The sequence below is a fragment of the Lactuca saligna genome, chromosome 9, assembly GCF_052625555.1.
Source record: "Lactuca saligna cultivar CGN05327 chromosome 9, ASM5262555v1, whole genome shotgun sequence".
In the NCBI taxonomy this organism is placed as follows: Eukaryota; Viridiplantae; Streptophyta; class Magnoliopsida; order Asterales; family Asteraceae; genus Lactuca; species Lactuca saligna.
The window spans coordinates 120,033,899-120,052,734 of NC_136425.1; the positions used below are offsets into that span (position 1 = coordinate 120,033,899).

Genomic DNA, 18,836 nt, shown 5'->3' on the forward strand with positions numbered 1-18,836 from the left:
CTCCAGAAGTACGCTTAGCGTACTAAGGATGCATTATCGCGGAAGGTGGCCGCATATGCAGGGCGTTCATATAGGTATGCGGGGCATACACCACAGAGGGCCAAAACCCTAATTCTCAAACTTGAAACCTATTTAAACACCCTTAAGACTCTTGGACTAAACCCTAATTAGCCTCCATGGTCTTATTTCACCCTTCTACACCAGTGATACCATGTGAGAGTGTTTTTGAGCGTAAGGAGTGTATTTATCGCCATTTTAGTGTCCATCCAAGAAGAAGAAGTTTCTAAGGAAGCTTAGAAATGCATTGGGCTTCAAGGATCTGCATCTAGTTCACCTTGAAGATCTTTTGGAGGTATAAAGATTTGAACTTTCCATATTATTCATTAGATCTAGTTAGCGTTTTCTATTTGGTCCCTTCAGTTGGTTTTGGACCTTCTCTTGAGAGTTGAGCAACTCCAGAGGCTGAAATGGTTAGATCTAAACTGTGTAAGCATGCTAGATGCATAAAGGTGCTAGCTTGAAGAGTTTCTAGACTCCATGCATGAGTTTAAATCTTTATATAAATTCCTATATAAATTCCTATCTGAGAATGAAGTCTTTAAGTTCCATATAGCATGCAAGGGCATAAAGTTGCAACCTTTATTCCCTAGGATGTCTTAATGAGCTTAGATCTGGTATTGGATGTTAGAACCTCGAGTATTGAGCACTTAATGGAAGAAAGTGCTTAAACTTTTTGTACATTAGGTGCAAGTTAGAGCACGTCGTGCATACAACTCAAAGACTTAGTACGTTGCACTTACTAGGGTGGTACACAAGGTGTACGCACCTCAGATGGAGTCATAATTGTTTTGGGCTTGTAAGCTTTTGGACCTTAATTAGTTATTTGGCCTGGTTATGTTTTGGAGTTAGTAGACCAGCTTATCTGTTTTGGTCCATGGATATTATGATTGGGATTTATTGGGCTAAAAGGCCCTTTAATGATTTTAGACATCGACTTTGGGCCCATTAACAAAGGAAGTCTTTTTGGGCCATTGTGTAAGGACTTGGGGTTTGGGGTCCTTCAGTTGGATTGTGTTCAGTCCTAACCTTAGTTAATGTTATTATTGTTTAGCATGGGTGGTTACAGATTGTTAGGAGAGCAGCTTTCGGATTCAGCAGACAAAGGTGAGTCTCCTCACCATGGCAAAGGGTCGAAAGCACCAAGGTCGACCCATTTGGTTAGTTGTAGTGTTTATTTTGGATTCACTACTGATATGTATGGTATGCATGTATATGAGAATGTGCTAGTACTTATTTACTAGATATGTGAAGACCCTGAGGGGAGCCCATGGCAGATGGATATAAGACGATGTGGGGGAGCCCATGGCATTCCTAGGTAAAGACCATGTGGGGGATCCAATGACACATAAGAGTAAGACCCTGGAGGGAGTCCACGACATCCTTATATGTTATATATGAGTTATGTGGTATGATAGATATTTCTTTTATATATGATATGCTAGTCGACGATTATGTTATTTGCATGGAAGACCCCGAGGGTAGCCAATGGCAGTTGGAAGTAAGACCATTTGGGGGAGCCCAATGCATTCCTAGGTAAATACCATGTGGGGGAGCCCATGACAAGTAGGTATAAGACCCTGGGAGGACCCCACGGAATCCTTATATGTTTGTATGCATGGATTATGTGATATATGTAGCTTGTATATGTAATATGATATGTGTTATGCGGATTGTGTGTGAGATATGATATGGGGAACTCATTAAGCATTAGCTTACAGTTTGTGGATTTGTTTTAGGTACATCTAAACCCAAGGGCAAGGGCTAGGCTTGATGGCGCGTCGTGCACTCTCAGGCGTTTTTATGGGACACTCTGACGATTTGAAATAAAATTGTATCTGACATGAAATTTGAAAACAATCGTATTTGGGATTTCATGGTCTGGGGAAAGTATTTTGTTTAATCAAAAATGAAAACTGTCTCTTGAAAATTGGGTCGTTACAAGTACAAATGTGTATGCCCATCGTACTAGGGCACGCCCTAGTACGCTTAGCGTACCCACATGTACGCCTATCATACAACTCAAGATCCCAAAAATTACCAACTTGCCACTAGGGCTTCTTAGGTCTAATTCCAACCAATTTCATTGACCAAAAATGACATATTTAAATACCAAGGGAAGGATTCGAAAATACCTGAAATCCTAGGATGTTACAGGCCTCCTAAATTTCGAAATCTAGGGTTTCCTAACCCTTGGGTTTACCGAAATAAGGCAAGGTTGAAATCCTTACCTTCCACTCCAAGTTCAAGATTTCTAAAATCAAGGGTTTGATATGGTTGTTATATTTGGTAATTATCTTCTTAATTGTTTAACTAGACAATTATAGAATCTTATAAATCCCCCTAATATTTTCGGAATTAAGTGATAAGGGATTCTGTTAAATCAATTTTTTTAATTTATAGGATAATCATTTATTGATTTCAAAGATTAATTAAAGGTTTAATTAATAGATAATTAGTAACCCAATTCATGACCCTAGTATTTTGAAATGTTTAATTCAAAGATTAAATAGATTTAAAAACCCTAGTATTTTGAAATGTTTAAAATACACACGTATACTATATGTAATATTTAAAGGTTAAAACTATACTATATGTCTAAGACAAGTCAGTCGAACTGCTAGTACGCCTCATTCACGAAGCCGATCTATAAGGGGAGTTTAAGGAAACGGCCAATAAAATGATGTCGTTGGGTATCCAATCTTACTCACCGCTCCTTTGATTGGTGGAGGGTCATTAGCCAAACGGGTTTGATAGGACACTTAATTCTCATTAATAAGTATAATGGAATAAATAAAGTAACTAAATGTTTTTATTAAATTCCCAATCTTACTTACTTTAGGAAAATATGAAATTGATGCTAATCCATGAAATTTCACATTGCACTTTATAAAGGTCATTAGTGGAGCATGTGTGGTTAACCGGAACACTAAGATAGACTTCTAAAGGGTGGAAATGGGTGTCTCATAAATTATCATTGATTTATAGAGCATGTGTGGTTAACCGACACATTAATTAGGTGATAAATGACATCGAGAGTGCCAAGCTAATTTACACGGTTATTCACACCTTGTTTGTGATCCTCGGTATCCCAGTCATAAAGGGAAAGGGGATAATCAAGATTAAACATGCCATTGAATAGTTCAATAAATCTCAAAATATCTAGGAATTTCGTTTAAAGCCTAATTCATTTAAATTTCATTTTCGTGGTGAAATTGGTAAATGGTTATTTACCTACCTTTAAATAATATGCAATTAGATTACGGAATCCCCCTTCTGAATTGTGAATTATTTAGTTGGATCCTAGCCTTGATATTTCATTTAGGTGTTATATTGACGATTTTGTTATCTAATCAAATATTGTCCTTCTTTTTTTTTCAGATGTTAACTTCGAACAATGCTTCTGGTTCCTCCTAACATTACCTAATTTATGGCTAAATTGAAACCCTAGAATTTGAGGAAACCCCCAAATCCAAAATCAAGCAAAATCGGGGCAAATTTATGATAAAGATCGAACCTTTAATTAGTTTATAGTGTAAAGATGTAACCTTTTTCTTTGAATGATGAAGATTGAGTGGAAAATTGAAGAGAATCGGACGAAATCGCTGGCTGCTTGAGAAATCGTTGTGCACGGCGAGTATGGGGGTTAAATGGTGAAAACCCTCTTTTTTTACAGATTTATATTTCACCCATGTAAATTGGCTACTCGCCAAGTAGAAAGGTTCTACTCGCCGAGTATAAATGTCGTTACACGTTTTATCGGGCTACTCGGGCAGGTACTCGCCGAGTATACGTGCCTACTCAGCGAGTAAACCTTGCAGATTGAAAAAATTGTGATAATTTTGAAAAATTAATGTATTTTATCATGTTTTTAAGCCATCCACCCCACACTCTACGCATTGCTTGTCCTCAAGCAGTTATGTTCTTAAACGTAGATGAAGAAAAGAAAAAAAATAATGAAAATAAAGAAAAGGAAAGAAAATGCAAACTTGAAACTCGGGTTGCCTCCCGAGAAGCGCTTCTTTTTAGGGAGTCATTAGTTGGACTCCTCCCCTTTCTACGTGGTTGCAATCCCTTCCAGCAGCAGCAACTCTTCCATTCCTTCATTCCGGGGGACTCCTTCTTTATACTTTTTGACCCTATGACCATTGACCTTGAAAGGTGTGCCATCTCTTGATAATAGCTCTATAGCACCATATGGAAACACCGTATTCACTAGAAAAGGACCATCCCATCTTGACTTGAGTTTTCCCGAGAAAAGCTTTCGTCGTGAATTGAAGAGCAACACTTTTTGGCCTTCATGAATTTCTTTATCTTTAATCCTTTTGTCATGCCACATCTTTGTCTTCTCTTTATAAAGCCATGAACTAGAGTATGCATCATTCCTCAGCTCTTCAAGAGCATTCATTTCCATTAACCGGTTGCTCTTTAGTTCCTCCATGTTGAAGTTACAACTCTTTAAAGACCAAAACGCCTTATGCTCTAGCTCTACCGGTAAATGGCATTGCTTTCCATAAACTAACCTATATGGTGTAGTACCAATAGGTGTTTTGAAAGCTGTACGAAAAGCCCATAGTGCATCATCTAGCTTATACGACCATTCCTTGCGGTTGCTCCCCACCGATTTCTCCAAAATTCGTTTTAAAGCTCAATTTGTCACTTCGGTTTGTCCACTAGTTGTGGATGGTATGATGTGGAAAACTTATAGGTGACCCCATATTTCTTTAACACCTTTTCCAATTGTTCATTGGCAAAATGTGTGCCTTGGTCACTTATAAGGGCTTTCGGGACTCCAAAACGTGAAAATAATTTCCTTAAAAACCGCACCACTACCCGACCGTCATTTGTTGGTAACACTTGTACCTCCGCCCATTTGGATACATAATCAACTGCCACTAATATGTATTTGTTTCCTTTGGACATGGGAAATGGTCCCATGAAGTCAATTCCCCACACATCAAACACCTCGCACACTTGGATACTATGTTGTGGCATTTCATTTCGTGATGAAATGTTTCCCACTCTTTGACAAGCATCACATTCTTTGACAAATTGGGCTGCATCTTTAAAAATTGTGGGCCAATAGAACCCAATGTCAAAGATCTTCTTTGCAGTGTAGTGTGCTCCATGATGTCCACCCGTGGGCCCACTATGACAATGTTCTAATATTTTCTGGCTTTCCTTCCCGAATAGGCATCTTCGTATGATCCCATCCGCACAGCTCCGAAAGAGGTATGGCTCGTCCCAAAAGTAATATTTTAATTCAGCAAACAATTTCTTCTTTTGTTGACTGCTAAAATCTTTCGGGATGTATTTTGTAGCTAAATAATTAGCTATGTCTGCGAACCATGGCTCTTCTCCCACTGTCACCATAATGTATTCGTCCGGGAAGTCGTCTCTAACTTTATCTTCTTGCAATTGCGGGTTCTCAAGCCTTGACAAGTGGTCAGCTACTACATTCTCCATTCCCTTCTTGTCTCGTATCTCTATGTCAAATTCTTGAAAAAGTAGCACCCATCGTATCAGTCTTGGCTTACCATCCTGTTTTGAAAACAAATACTTGATAGCCGAGTGGTCAGTAAAAACAGTAGTTTTAGATAAAACCAAGTAAGGGCGGAATTTGTCAAAGGCATACACCACAGCTAATAACTCTTTTTTCAGTGGTGGTGTAATTTTCTTGGGCTGGGTTTAGAGTCTTGCTAGCATAATATATAGATTGAAAGTGCTTATCAACACTTTGACTAAGGACAGCTCCTAATGCATAGTCACTGGCATCACACATAATCTCAAAGGGTAAGTTCCAATTTGGTGCAATAATGATCGAGACATTAGTTAATTTTTCCTTTAAAAATTCAAATGCCTCTAAACACTCTTTAGTAAAATTAAATGGTGCATCTTTTAGTAGTAATTGTGTTAGAGGTCTAGTTATTTTGGAAAAATCTTTTATGAAATGCTGGTAAAAACCCGCGTGTCGTAGAAAACTCCTAATGCCCTTCACATTAGTTGGTGGGGGTAATTTGGCAATGGTGTCAATCTTTGCCCGATCCACTTCAATTCCCCTTTTGGAAACTTTGTGGCCCAAAACTATACCCTCCTTGACTATAAAGTGACATTTCTCCCAATTGAGGACCAAGTCGGTTTTTTCACACCTAGCAAGCATTAAGTCAAGATTTGTGAGACAATCATGGAAAGAAGATCCAAAAACGGAAAAGTCATCCATAAAAACTTCCATGAATTTTTCCACCATATCGTGGAATATGGCTGTCATACACCTTTGAAAAGTCGCGGGTGCATTGCATAACCCAAAAGGTATGCGTCTATAAGCAAAAGTCCCACTTGGGCAAGTGAATGTGATCTTTTCTTGGTCCATTGGGTCTATGGGTATTTGAAAATAACCCGAGAATCCATCTAGAAGGCAATAATAGCTATGTCCCGATAGTCTTTCTAACATTTGATCAATAAAAGGTAAGGGAAAATGGTATTTGCGAGTGGCATCGTTTCGCTTTCGATAATCGATGCACACTCTCCAACTGGTTACCGTTCGTGTCGGAATTAGCTCGTTCTTTTCGTTGGTTATGACCGTCATCCCTCCTTTCTTGGGCACCACTTGGACCGGACTCACCCATGCACTGTCGGAAATGGAATAGATAATTCCTACATCTATGAGTTTGACCACTTCCTTCTTGACTACTTCTTGCATGTTCGGGTTTAACCTTCTTTGGTTCTGTACAACCGGCTTTGCTCCTTCTTCCAGATTGATCTTGTGGGAGCAATAGGATGGGCTTATTCCCTTGATGTCGGTGATGCTCCATGCTATGGCCCGTTTGCGCTTCTTCAACACTTGCACGAGCTCTTCCTTTTCAGAATTGGACAGGTCAGATGCTATAAATACTAGCTTTTGGTTACCTTCTTCAAGAAAAGCATACTCCAAATGTTCTGGTAAAGTTTTGAGCTCCGTTTTTTGTTCTGACTGCTGGACTCGACGAGTGCAGGTAGTGTACTCGGCGAGTTTGCGGCTGTATTCACGATTTCTGCCTTTTCTTCAGAGGAACTCGGCGAGTAGATCGGTCCTACTCGGCGAGTAGGACTGTCAGTTTGTTTCACCAATTCTTCATAATCTACTTCTTCCAGCAGTCTTTCAATTTCCATTAAGTCTTTTTCGGGATCAAATGCTTCATCATAAGTTGTGAACTTGCTAGAATCTTCACTTACGCATTCCTCCAATAATTCGTCAAGCATATCGATTGAGAATGTTGTGTCGTCACTGTTCCTTGAATACTTCATAGATTGGTCTACCCCAAATGTGACTGAATCTTCTCCTACCCGCAAGGTGAGCTTTGAGTCCCTAATGTCTACTATAGCGCTTGCCGTGTTATGGAAGGGCCTTCCAAGGATGATTGGAACTTGTGGATCCGCCTCCATATCTAGAATGAAGAAATCAGTGGGAAAGACGAATTTGTCCACCTTCACTAGTAAGTCTTCGCATATGCCTCTTGGGAAGGTGACTGTCTTGTTTGCCAAGTGTATTGCCATGTGAATTGGCCTTGGCTCCGGGAGATACTGCTTCTTAAATAATGAGTATGGCATTAGGTTCACACTTGCTCCCGAATCAGCTAAGGCATGAATAGCAACCAAGTTGCCGAATTGGCAAGGTAAAGTCAAACTCCCCGGATCACCTTTCTTCTTCGGTAGCTTATTTAGCATAGCAGCAGAGCAGTTTTCGTTGAGTACTACCTTCTTCACTTCTTCCATCTTCCTTCTATTAGTTAGAAGTTTCTTAAGGAACTTTGCATATTTGGACATTTGCATGATGGATTCAATGAAGGGTATGTTGATTTGAATAGTCTTGATATGATCTAGAAACTTCTGATACTCCTCTTCCTGCTTCTCCTTCTTAGCTCAGGCTGGGTATGGCATTGGAGGCTGGTAAAGATTTTCAGGGACCTGCTCGTTGGTATTTGATGGTGTACTCGTCGGGTCCATACGAGGTACTCGGCGAGTAGGGCTATCAGAATGTACGTTTTGGTTTTCTGCTTGCTTTTCTACCTCCTCCTTCTATGATTCCTTGGATGCCTCAGTCTGAATAGGTGTCAGGGAGTGATTATCTTCCCACTTCTTGTTGTGATTATGTTTATGTGCGCGCCTCGTGGGTTATTTTCAGTTTTTCTAGGAAGTTCGCCCGGTGACCTTTGGTTAATTTGTTGAGCAAGTTGCCCAAGTTGCGTTTCTATATTGTGGATAGATGCTTGTTGGTTCCTAAGCATGGTTCTTGTTTCTTGAATTGCAGCATCATGATCACTATGTCTTTTTTCTGAGGCAGCTACAAATTTGGTGAGCATTTCTTCCAAGCTTGACTTCCTCTCTTGCACCGGCTCCTCCTTTTGGAAGAACCCTCTCCCTTTTTGCCTAAACCTTTCATCCTTGGCTTTCTTGTACTCTTCATAAGGGAGCCACTCTTTCTTTTGTTTATGCCAAACTTCATCATATCGGTCTCCACTTGAGTAACACACTTGCGCCTTCTTTTCCCATTCTAATCGCAGTCTCTAGTGAGGTGAGGCCCATTGCAGTTTTCATAACCTACCCAAATATCATGGATCGTTTGATCCATTTTATCCATTCTCCTATCCATGGTTTTTAGCATAGCCATGACCGCAGATAAGTCTTCAGTAGCTGCATAAGCAGCTCCCCTAGTGACATCATGTCAAGGGTTGTGGTATTCTCTAGAGTGTTTAGAGAATTCTTCAATCAATTCTTTGATAACCGGGGGCGGCTTCTTTGTGAGCTGGCCTTGCGAGTCTAGTAACTGCCTGGTTGTGACATTGACTCCGTCATAGAAGATGGAGACTTCTTGCTGGCTGTTTAGGTCATGGTGTGGGCAGTTTCTTAGTAAGCTCTTGTACCTCTCCCATGCTTCATATAGCGACTCTCCAGCTTGTTGTTCAAAGTTAGCAATGGCCTTCTTCAACTTGGCTATCTTGGAAGGTGGGCAAAAGTGATCAATGAATTCTTCTTTCATCTTGGCCCAAGTGGTAACTGATCCGGGGGGAAGTGACTTGAGGCAGTCTTTTGCAGCACCTTTGAATGTCACCGGAAGCATACGAAGTAGTTGAGTCTCACGGGGCACATTTGGAACATTGCAGTAATCAGCTACATCATTGACTTCATCCAAATGCTTGTAGGCATCTTCATGGTCTTTTCCATAAAAAGGTATTTCTTTAAGTGAAGCTAGGATATGACCCTTTAGCTCGAAGGTAGCAATCGCGGGAATTGCGGGTTGCACAAGTCCCGGGCCAGTGTCGTCGCGCATCCTCTTCTTCCATTCTCCCATGGGGATTTCATCAATGTTAGCCATTGTGATAGCTAACTCTTCCTCGGACTCGGTTTCATGCTCGTATGTAAGCTCCTCTTCTTCCTCGGTCTCGTACTCGATATCTTCTTGAATTGGGTCTTCGATTGTCAAAGAGGCATTGGATGCTCCTGATTTGATGCTCTTCTTTTTCCCCAAAATAGTCTTCAAATTGGACAAAGGTGACTTCTTTGGTGTACTTGAGCTCTCCACGTCCTTTCCTTTGTTCCTTTTCAATGCGGATTCGGGATCTTCAAACGGGGGTACCAGCGGAGTGTTTGATCCTCTGGTCATGAAAGTCCTGAAATAAACAGAATAAAAACGAAAAAAGAACAAAAAAAATGTACTAAAAAAATCGAAAATTAAACTGCTAAATACGCTTGTACTCGCCGAGTAGGTGCGACTGCACTCGGCGAGTATCAGTGTGATTTTGAAAAAAATTTAAACTTAATATTAAAACTAAAACAAATGCTAAAACCTAATTACTAACTACTAAATTGCAATAAATGAACTCTATGCAAGTAAACTCGCACAAAGGATCGAAAAAATTAGGAATTAGATTAATTATTTAGAACTGTTCCCCGGCAACGGCGCCAAAAAACTTGATGTGTGTAAAATGCACATGTTTTATCCTTACTTTTTATTAATAAATTTAGCACACAAAGGCAGTGAACCTGTCTTTTAGTGGTATAGTTAAGTAAGTAAGGTATCGAACTCAGGGAACGGAAAATTAAACTAATAACTAATTTTAACTAAAACAATTAATGAAAGTAAAAGGTTTTTCTTCTAGTTTTGCAAGACTAGAACCATAAAACACTTAATTAACTAAATAACTAAAGCAAACAACTACTTCTCCAAATTTGATAAAGATGTTTCTATTTAGGTTCAACCAATTCACTCCTATGGTTATTTGTATTTATGATAGATTAATTGTTATTGGCTACCAATTATAGTGGTTAGGTTCATGTTCATTACTCCTCACCCTTAGACAATTAACTAATTTAAGCGGTGATCAAGTGCTTAAACTAATTAATTCCGTCGATTAATAATTTGGATTAAATAAGATTTGTAGTGGTCAATTAAGTTGTTAGTTCAATTAACCTCTTGTTTGATGGTTTCTCAAACAAGCTCACACATTAATCTTCCTATTGTCTTATTAATCTTAGTTTCATAATCATTATTCCTAAGCATATGGTTAAGTGTTCACATAGACATATGAGGTTAACAACTAAGAGATGTTCATTCAGCCTAATTATCTTCCAATTAACGGAAAATAGTTGTGATTAATGCATAAGGTTCTGTAACAAACTTAATTTAATAGATCACCAATAAACAATCAATCAAAAACTAAGAATTAAACCATAGGAGTTCCTTGGTATTCTCAAAACAGAAACAAAAACGTATTTAGCTCATAGTTGCAGTAAAAAAAACCACAAAAACAAGTTTAACTAAATTAAACATATTCAATTCCTAAATCTAAGTGGAATGATTAACCTAGTTTCTTTAATTCTTCAAGAGATTGAAAATTACAATTCCTCAGCGTCTTCAAGGGTTCTTAGTCACAAATGGATCTTCAAAAACCGCTAGAAAAGTTATCCCCTCGTATAAAGGCTTGGTTTTTATAGATATCTCAAAATAGGGTGTACTCGGCGAGTAGCAGACCCAACTCGCCGAGTAGACTCATAGTTATCCGTCTTAAATCAAGAGTCGTGGTTATCTTCTGGAATATTCTGATGGACTCGCTGAGTAGGCTCGTGTACTCGCCGAGTAGATGAGCTTTTGTCCCTCAATCTTCATTCTTTGGTCTTCAATCGCTTTCCCTTGTTCCCTTTCACTCCCAAACATGCCTTTTGGACTGAAAACAAAATTTAAACAGTTTTAAGTACGTTTTGTCCACATTATGCACATAATTAGTTAAAAATGATTAAAAATGTAAACTAAATAATTAACTAATTATGCACATATCAAAATACCCCACACTTGACTTTTGCTTGCCCCCAAGCAAAACTAAATTTTAAACATATTAGAATCACATATGACAACTCCAATCTAACCCAACCATTATGCCAAGACCGCAACGCATGCATTTGTGTCTAAAGTTTTTCCTAAGGACCCCCCATACTCCAAATACTCACAATCCTCATAAACATTCGCCCACTCACCCCGAACTATGCTCATTTTATGCAACCCTCCGAATCCATCCACAGAAAACCTCTTACCCTCAAGGTATTTTTAGTTGAGCAACCCAAGCATACATAATCTAGAATTACAACTTATGATACCACATTGGAGCTCTTTTGAATTCTTCACTTCCTTGATAATTTGATCTTTGATATCTTTGAATTCACCACCTTTGTTGTTTGATTTTTGGTATCTTCAACTTTTTGAATTTCTTGGAATTTTGATCTTTAGATCTTCACTTTCTTTGCTCCAAAATTCTTACAACTTTTCTTGTAATTCTCTCTTTTTTTTACATGTACCTCTATTTTTCACTCAAATCCCTACATGCTTAAGCAGGGGCGCTCAACCTCAACCTTTATTGGTTAACGATAACAATTTTCCTGGATACATTTCAGGTTTAGGCTGCTAAACATATTGCATCCCTCAGGCTAAGCGAGGTCGTGTTTTTGTCCCATGATTTCACTGGAATAAGGAAGCCACAAATGCACTAGAACGTATATAGGCTCAACTAAACATTTGGGTTTTCATGCAATCATCAAATATAATACTAACATGGAATCCTAATTTACTTTTACCAAAATTTTCTAAATTAAATCCTAAGTAATATTTTTGATATTCAAATTTTTTTTTAAATTAGCCTAAATTAAGATTCTAAATTGTCTAATATGTGACCAACCCCCTACCCCACACTTGTTTTATGCAATGCCCTCATTGCATATTATGCAAATAATAAAAATGCAAATATAGAGAGAGAATTGGAACAAACTCCCCTGGGGTAGCAGTCGATAGGTTGATACTCTCTTCTTCAGCTCCTTTTTTCTTGACTTTAGCCATGGGAACAGCTCATCCATGGCTCGGGTATCATGCGTCTTGTGTGGTTGATAGCTCGAAAATTTCACGGAACAAACTTGTTAGAAAGTCTCCAATGGCAATTCCTTACAAAAAGTGGGTAAATGTTGCAGTGAAAGTGCTCAAAGCAGTTCTGGAAATTAAAAAATGGCACTCTACTCAGCGAGTAATAGTGTGGTCTCGGCGAGTATCTCTTGACTTGGAACGATATCGTGTAATATCTCAAGTACTCGCCGAGTAGAGTTTGTGCACTCGGCGAGTAAGCGTTGTTTTTCCAAAACTGATATAGTTGATGCTTCTTTCGACTCTGGTTTTGAAATTGGAAATGCAAACTGACCCTCACTCTAATTCCTTCAGCAGCAACACTCTCCATTACTCTCGACTCTCACGGACTCAATCCTAAGGACAAGACTCCATACTTTTCTTGAAAATCTTTCATTCCTTTCTTGTCCCTCAACAAATTAGTATGCTTGCTTATCTTCTATCCCTGAAAAATAAACAACTAAAAGTGACAATAATAATCAACCAAAAAAAATAAAAATCATCCAAGTGTTTGACAATTGTTCAAAACATAACATCATAATCATAAAAACATAAAAGAAAATTCTTCATTCTTCATCTTCCATGTCAGCTCCTCCCATGCCACTTCCTCCTTCTCTATCTCTTCTCCTCATTCTCTCGTCCCAATTCATAATATATGGATAGCCGGGTCCAGGTCTTGGGGCAATGTTCATCTGTTGGAAGAGGTATTCATCAGATTGATTACTATAATTCACCCCTTGTCCAATGTCGTCCAAGTAGTGTCGGTACTCCAATTGGTTCCATCCATCATTGTCCTCCTCCACCGGAATAACCGGTCGGTCTTCCCGCGCCTGCTCACTACGTTGTCGGACCTGCCTTCCCGGCTCCTCGGGAATTGTCGGCTCGTCTTCATGTGGAATGGTGAATGAGTCGCCAAACTTCTCAACTATCCGAGTCCTCCGATATAGTGTAGTGTTGAATGGTGGATGGTGGATAACCGTGAGTGCCCGAGCTTGTGGCAAATCTAGAACCCCAAACGACTTGGCCAGCCGAGTGATAAACATGCCTCCATTGATTTTTGAGTTGACTTTTTCTTTAACTGCCCATTCAGCAAGGAATTTTGCAACGCAGTAGGGGAGGTTGCACAAAGCGTCGGGAGTAATGATACTCCATAGATAGACGATATCAAGAGTTGGGACCTTGTCCCAATCCTTCCGCATGTTGATGGTGGTAGCCACAAAGCGGTGAATGAGGCGGTGGATTGGTGAGCGAATGTGGCCCTCTTGAGCGGTGGAAGGGATATAAACTCGGTTAGCGATCGTGTTCCACCATGTAGAGGCTACCACTTCCTCGGGAAGTTCCTTATCACAGTTCTCCAAAAAAGCTTCAAAGTCGTCAGTCATCATCATGCTCTGATCATAAATTTCTAATCTCCAAGACAACTCAGCAATGCTGCATTGTCGCAGCTCCCCACCCAAAGAAAAAGAAATTGTGTTGGGGTTGTAATACTCACTACCACCTCGGAATGAGATGGTAGCGAAAAATTCCCAACACAACGCGACATATACAGGCTCTTCAATCTTGAATAATTGTAACCACCCATCACATGTGATGGTGGTATACCCCAGACTGCATTCCTTCACCAAGTAAGGTGTAAGTTCCTCTTCCAATCCCACATTTACCAACCACCCCCAGTCAACTGCGTTTGGTAGATGAATTTCCTTTTGTTTGAGCGCCTCCCATCTGTTTCTGGCCCTTGTTTGTGATGACTTAGAAGTGATTTGTTGAAAAGAAAGCCATGGGATATCACTTTGGCTCCCCCCAAGAGAAGACTGCCCCCTTCTGGCCATGATACCTGCATACAAACATCAAAAAAACACACAAACAAACAATACCCAGTAATTAAAAACGTAGAAATTGGGTCTGAATAATCATCTACTCGCCGAGTACACGACCTACTCGGCGAGTAGGATGAACATCGAAACTGTTCGGTGACGGTCCTGTATAAACTGTCCAAAAATCCAAATTTTTCACAGGGTTTTGTTGTAATGACTTATCTAACCATAAATCCTAAAAAAAAAAATTCCTCCTAACATTACCTAATTTATGGCTAAATTGAAACCCTAAAATTTGAGGAAACCCCCAAATCCGAAATCAAGCAAAATCGGGGAAAATCTATGATAAAGATCGAACCTTTCATTAGTTTATAGTGTAAAGATGTTACCTTTTTCTTTGAATGATGAAGATTGAGTGGAAAATTGAAGAGAATCGGACGAAATCGCACGAAATCGCTGGCTGCTTGAGAAATCGCTGTGCACGGCGAGTATGGAGGTTTAATGGTGAAAACCCTCTTTTTTTATAGATTTATATTTCACCCATGTAAATTGGCTACTCGCCGAGTAGAAAGGTTCTACTCGCCGAGTATAAATGCCGTTATGCGTTTTATCGGGCTACTCGGGAAGGTACTCGCCGAGTATACGTGCCTACTCAGCGAGTAAACCTTGCAGATTGAAAAAATTGTGATAATTTTGAAAAAGTAATGTATTTTCTCATGTTTTTAAGCCATCCACCCCACAATCTAGGCATTGCTTGTCCTCAAGCAGTTATGTTCTTAAATGTAGATGAAGAAAAGAAAAAAAAAATAATGAAAATGCAAACATGAAACTCGGGTTGCCTCCCGAGAAGCGCTTCTTTTTAGGGAGTCATTAGCTGGACTCCTCCCCTTCTACGTGGTTGCAATCCCTTCCAGCAGCAGCAACTCTTCCATTCCTTCATTCCGGGGGACTCCTTCTTCATACTTTTTGACCCTATGACCATTGACCTTGAAAGGCATGCCATCTCTTGATAATAGCTCTATAGCACCACGTGGAAACACCGTCTTCACTAGAAAAGGACCATCCCATCTTGACTTGAGTTTTCCCGAGAAAAGCTTTGGTCGCGAATTGAAGAGCAACACTTTTTGGCCTTCACGAATTTCTTTATCTTTAATCCTTTTGTCATGCCACATCTTTGTCTTCTCTTTATAAAGCCATGAACTAGAGTATGCATCATTCCTCAGCTCTTCAAGAGCATTCATTTGAATCAAACGGTTGCTCTTTAGTTCCTCCATGTTGAAGTTACAACTCTTTAAAGCCCAAAACACCTTATGCTCTAGCTCTACCGGTAAATGACATTGCTTTCCATAAACTAACCTATATGGTGCAGTACCAATAGGTGTTTTGAAAGTTGTATGAAAAGCCCATAGTGCATCATCTAGCATATCCGACCATTCCTTGCGGTTGCTCCCCACCGATTTCTCCAAAATTCGCTTTAAAGCTCGATTTGTCACTTCAGTTTGTCCATTAGTTTGTGGATGGTATGATGTGGAAAACTTATGGGTGACCCCATATTTCTTTAACACCTTTTCCAATTGGTCATTGGAAAAATTTGTGCCTTGGTCACTTATAAAGGCTTTCGGGACTCCAAAACGTGAAAATAATTTCCTTAAAAACTGCACCACTACCGGACCGTCATTTGTTGGTAACGCTTGTGCCTCCGCCCATTTGGATACATAATCAACTGCCACTAATATCTATTTGTTTCCTTTGGACATGGGAAATGGTCCCATGAAGTCAATTCCCCACACATCAAACACCTCGCACACTTGGATACTATGTTGTGGCATTTCATTTCGAGATGAAATGTTTCCCACTCTTTGACAAGCATCACATTCTTTGACAAATTGGGCTGCATCTTTAAAAATTGTGGGACAATAGAACCCAATGTCAAAGATCTTCTTTGCAGTGTAGTGTGCTCCATGATGTCCACCCGTGGGCCCCCTATGATAATGCTCTAATATTTTCCGGCTTTCCTTCCTGAATACGCATCTTCGTATGATCCCATCCGCACAGCTCCGGAAGAGGTATGGCTCGTCCCAAAAGTAATATTTTAATTCAGCAAAGAATTTCTTCTTTTGCTGACTGCTAAAATCTTTCGGGATGTATTTTGTAGCTAAATAATTAGCTATGTCTGCGAACCATGGCTCTTCTCCCACTGTCACCATAATGTATTCGTCCGGGAAGTCGTCTCTAACTTTATCTTCTTGCAATTGCGAGTTCTCAAGCCTTGACAAGTGGTCAGCTACTACACTCTCCATTCCCTTCTTGTCTCGTATCTCTATGTCAAATTCTTGAAAAAGTAGAACCCATCGTATCAGTCTTGGCTTACCATCCTGTTTCGAAAACAAATACTTGATAGCCGAGTGGTCAGTAAAAACAGTAGTTTTAGATAAAACCAAGTAAGGGCGGAATTTGTCAAAGGCATACACCACAGCTAATAACTCTTTTTTCAGTGGTGGTGTAATTTTCTTGGGCTGGGTTTAGAGTCTTGCTAGCATAATATATGGATTGAAAGTGCTTATCAACACTTTGACTAAGGACAGCTCCTAATGCATAGTCACTAGCATCACACATAATCTCAAAGGGTAAGTTCCAATTTGGTGCAATAATGACCGGGGCATTAGTTAATTTTTCCTTTAAAAATTCAAATGCCTCTAAACACTCTTTAGTAAAATTAAATGGTGCATCTTTTAGTAGTAATTGTGTTAGAGGTCTAGTTACGTTGGAAAAATCTTTTATGAAACGCCGGTAAAAACCCGCGTGTCCTAGAAAACTCCTAAGGCCCTTCACATTAGTTGGTGGGGGTAATTTAGCAATAGTGTCAATCTTTGCCCGATCCACTTCAGTTCCCTTTTTGGAAACCTTGTGGCCCAAAACTATACCCTCCTTGACCATAAAGTGACATTTCTCCCAATTGAGGACCAAGTCGGTTTTTTCACACCTAGCAAGCATTAAGCCAAGATTAGTGAGACAATCATGGAAAGAAGATCCAAAAACGGAAAAGTCATCCATAAAAACTTCCATGAATTTTTCCACCATATCGTGGAATATGGCTGTCATACACCTTTGAAAAGTCGCGGGTGCATTGCATAACCCAAAAGGTATGCGTCTATAAGCAAAAGTCCCACTTGGGCAAGTGAATGTGGTCTTTTCTTGGTCCATTGGGTCTATGGGTATTTGAAAATAACCCGAGAATCCATCTAGAAGGCAATAATAGCTATGTCCCGATAGTCTTTCTAACATTTGATCAATAAAAGGTAAGGGAAAATGGTATTTGCAAGTGGCATCGTTTAGCTTTCGATAATCGATGCACACTCTCCAACTGGTTACCGTTCGTGTCGGAATTAGCTCTTTCTTTTCGTTGGTTATGACCATCATCCCTCCTTTCTTGGGCACCACTTGGACCGGACTCACCCATGGACTGTCGGAAATGGAATAGATAATTCCTACATCTATGAGTTTGACCACTTCCTTCTTGACTACTTCTTGCATGTTCGGGTTTAACCTTCTTTGGTTCTGTACAACCGGCTTTGCTCCTTCTTCCAGATTGATCTTGTGGGAGCAATAGGATGGGCTTATTCCCTTGATGTCGGTGATGCTCCATGCTATGGCCCGTTTGCGCTTCTTCAACACTTGCACGAGCTCTTCCTTTTCAGAATTGGACAGGTCAGATGCTATAAATACTAGCTTTTGGTTACCTTCTTCAAGAAAAGCATACTCCAAATGTTCTGGTAAAGTTTTGAGCTCCGTTTTTTGTTCTAACTGCTGGACTCGACGAGTGCAGGTAGTGTACTCGGCGAGTTTGTGGCTGTATTCACGATTTCTGCCTTTTCTTCAGAGGAACTCGGCGAGTAGATCGGTCCTACTCGGCGAGTAGGACTGTCAGTTTGTTTCACCAATTCTTCATAATCTACTTCTTCCAGCAGTCTTTCAATTTCCATTAAGTCTTTTTCTGGATCAAATGCTTCATCATAAGTTGTGAACTTGCTAGAATCTTCACTTATGCATTCTTCCAATAATTCGTCAAGCATATCGATTGAGAATGTCGTGTCGTCGTTGTTCCCTAAATACTTCATAGATTTGTCTACCCCAAATATGACTGAATCTTCTCCTACCCACAAGGTGAGCTTTGAGTCCCTAATGTCTACTATAGCGCTTGCCGTGTTGAGGAATGGCCTTCCAAGGATGATTGGAACTTGTGGATCCGCCTCCATATCTAGAATGAAGAAATCAGTGGGAAAGATGAATTTGTCCACCTCTACTAGTAAGTCTTCGCATATGCCTCTTGGGAAGGTGACTGTCTTGTTTGCCAAGTGTATTGCCATGTGAATTGGCCTTGGCTTAGGGAGATCCTGCTTCTTAAAGAATGAGTATGGCATTAGGTTCATACTTGCTCTCGAATCAGCTAAGGCATGAATAGCAGCCAAGTTGCCGAATTTGCAAGGTAAAGTCAAACTCCCCGTATCACCTTTCTTCTTCGGTAGCTTATTTAGCATAGAAGCAGA

The 18,836-nt window shown here is 39.9% G+C and overlaps 1 non-coding gene across 1 annotated transcript; it reads left to right on the forward strand.

Moving 5' to 3' along the window:
* The first annotated feature begins 8,918 nt into the window (after positions 1–8,918).
* Positions 8,919–9,025, forward strand: LOC145019034 (small nucleolar RNA R71). Its single transcript, XR_013667354.1, has one exon. It is a non-coding gene; the product is annotated as a small nucleolar RNA R71 (small nucleolar RNA).
* The last annotated feature ends 9,811 nt before the right edge of the window (positions 9,026–18,836 follow it).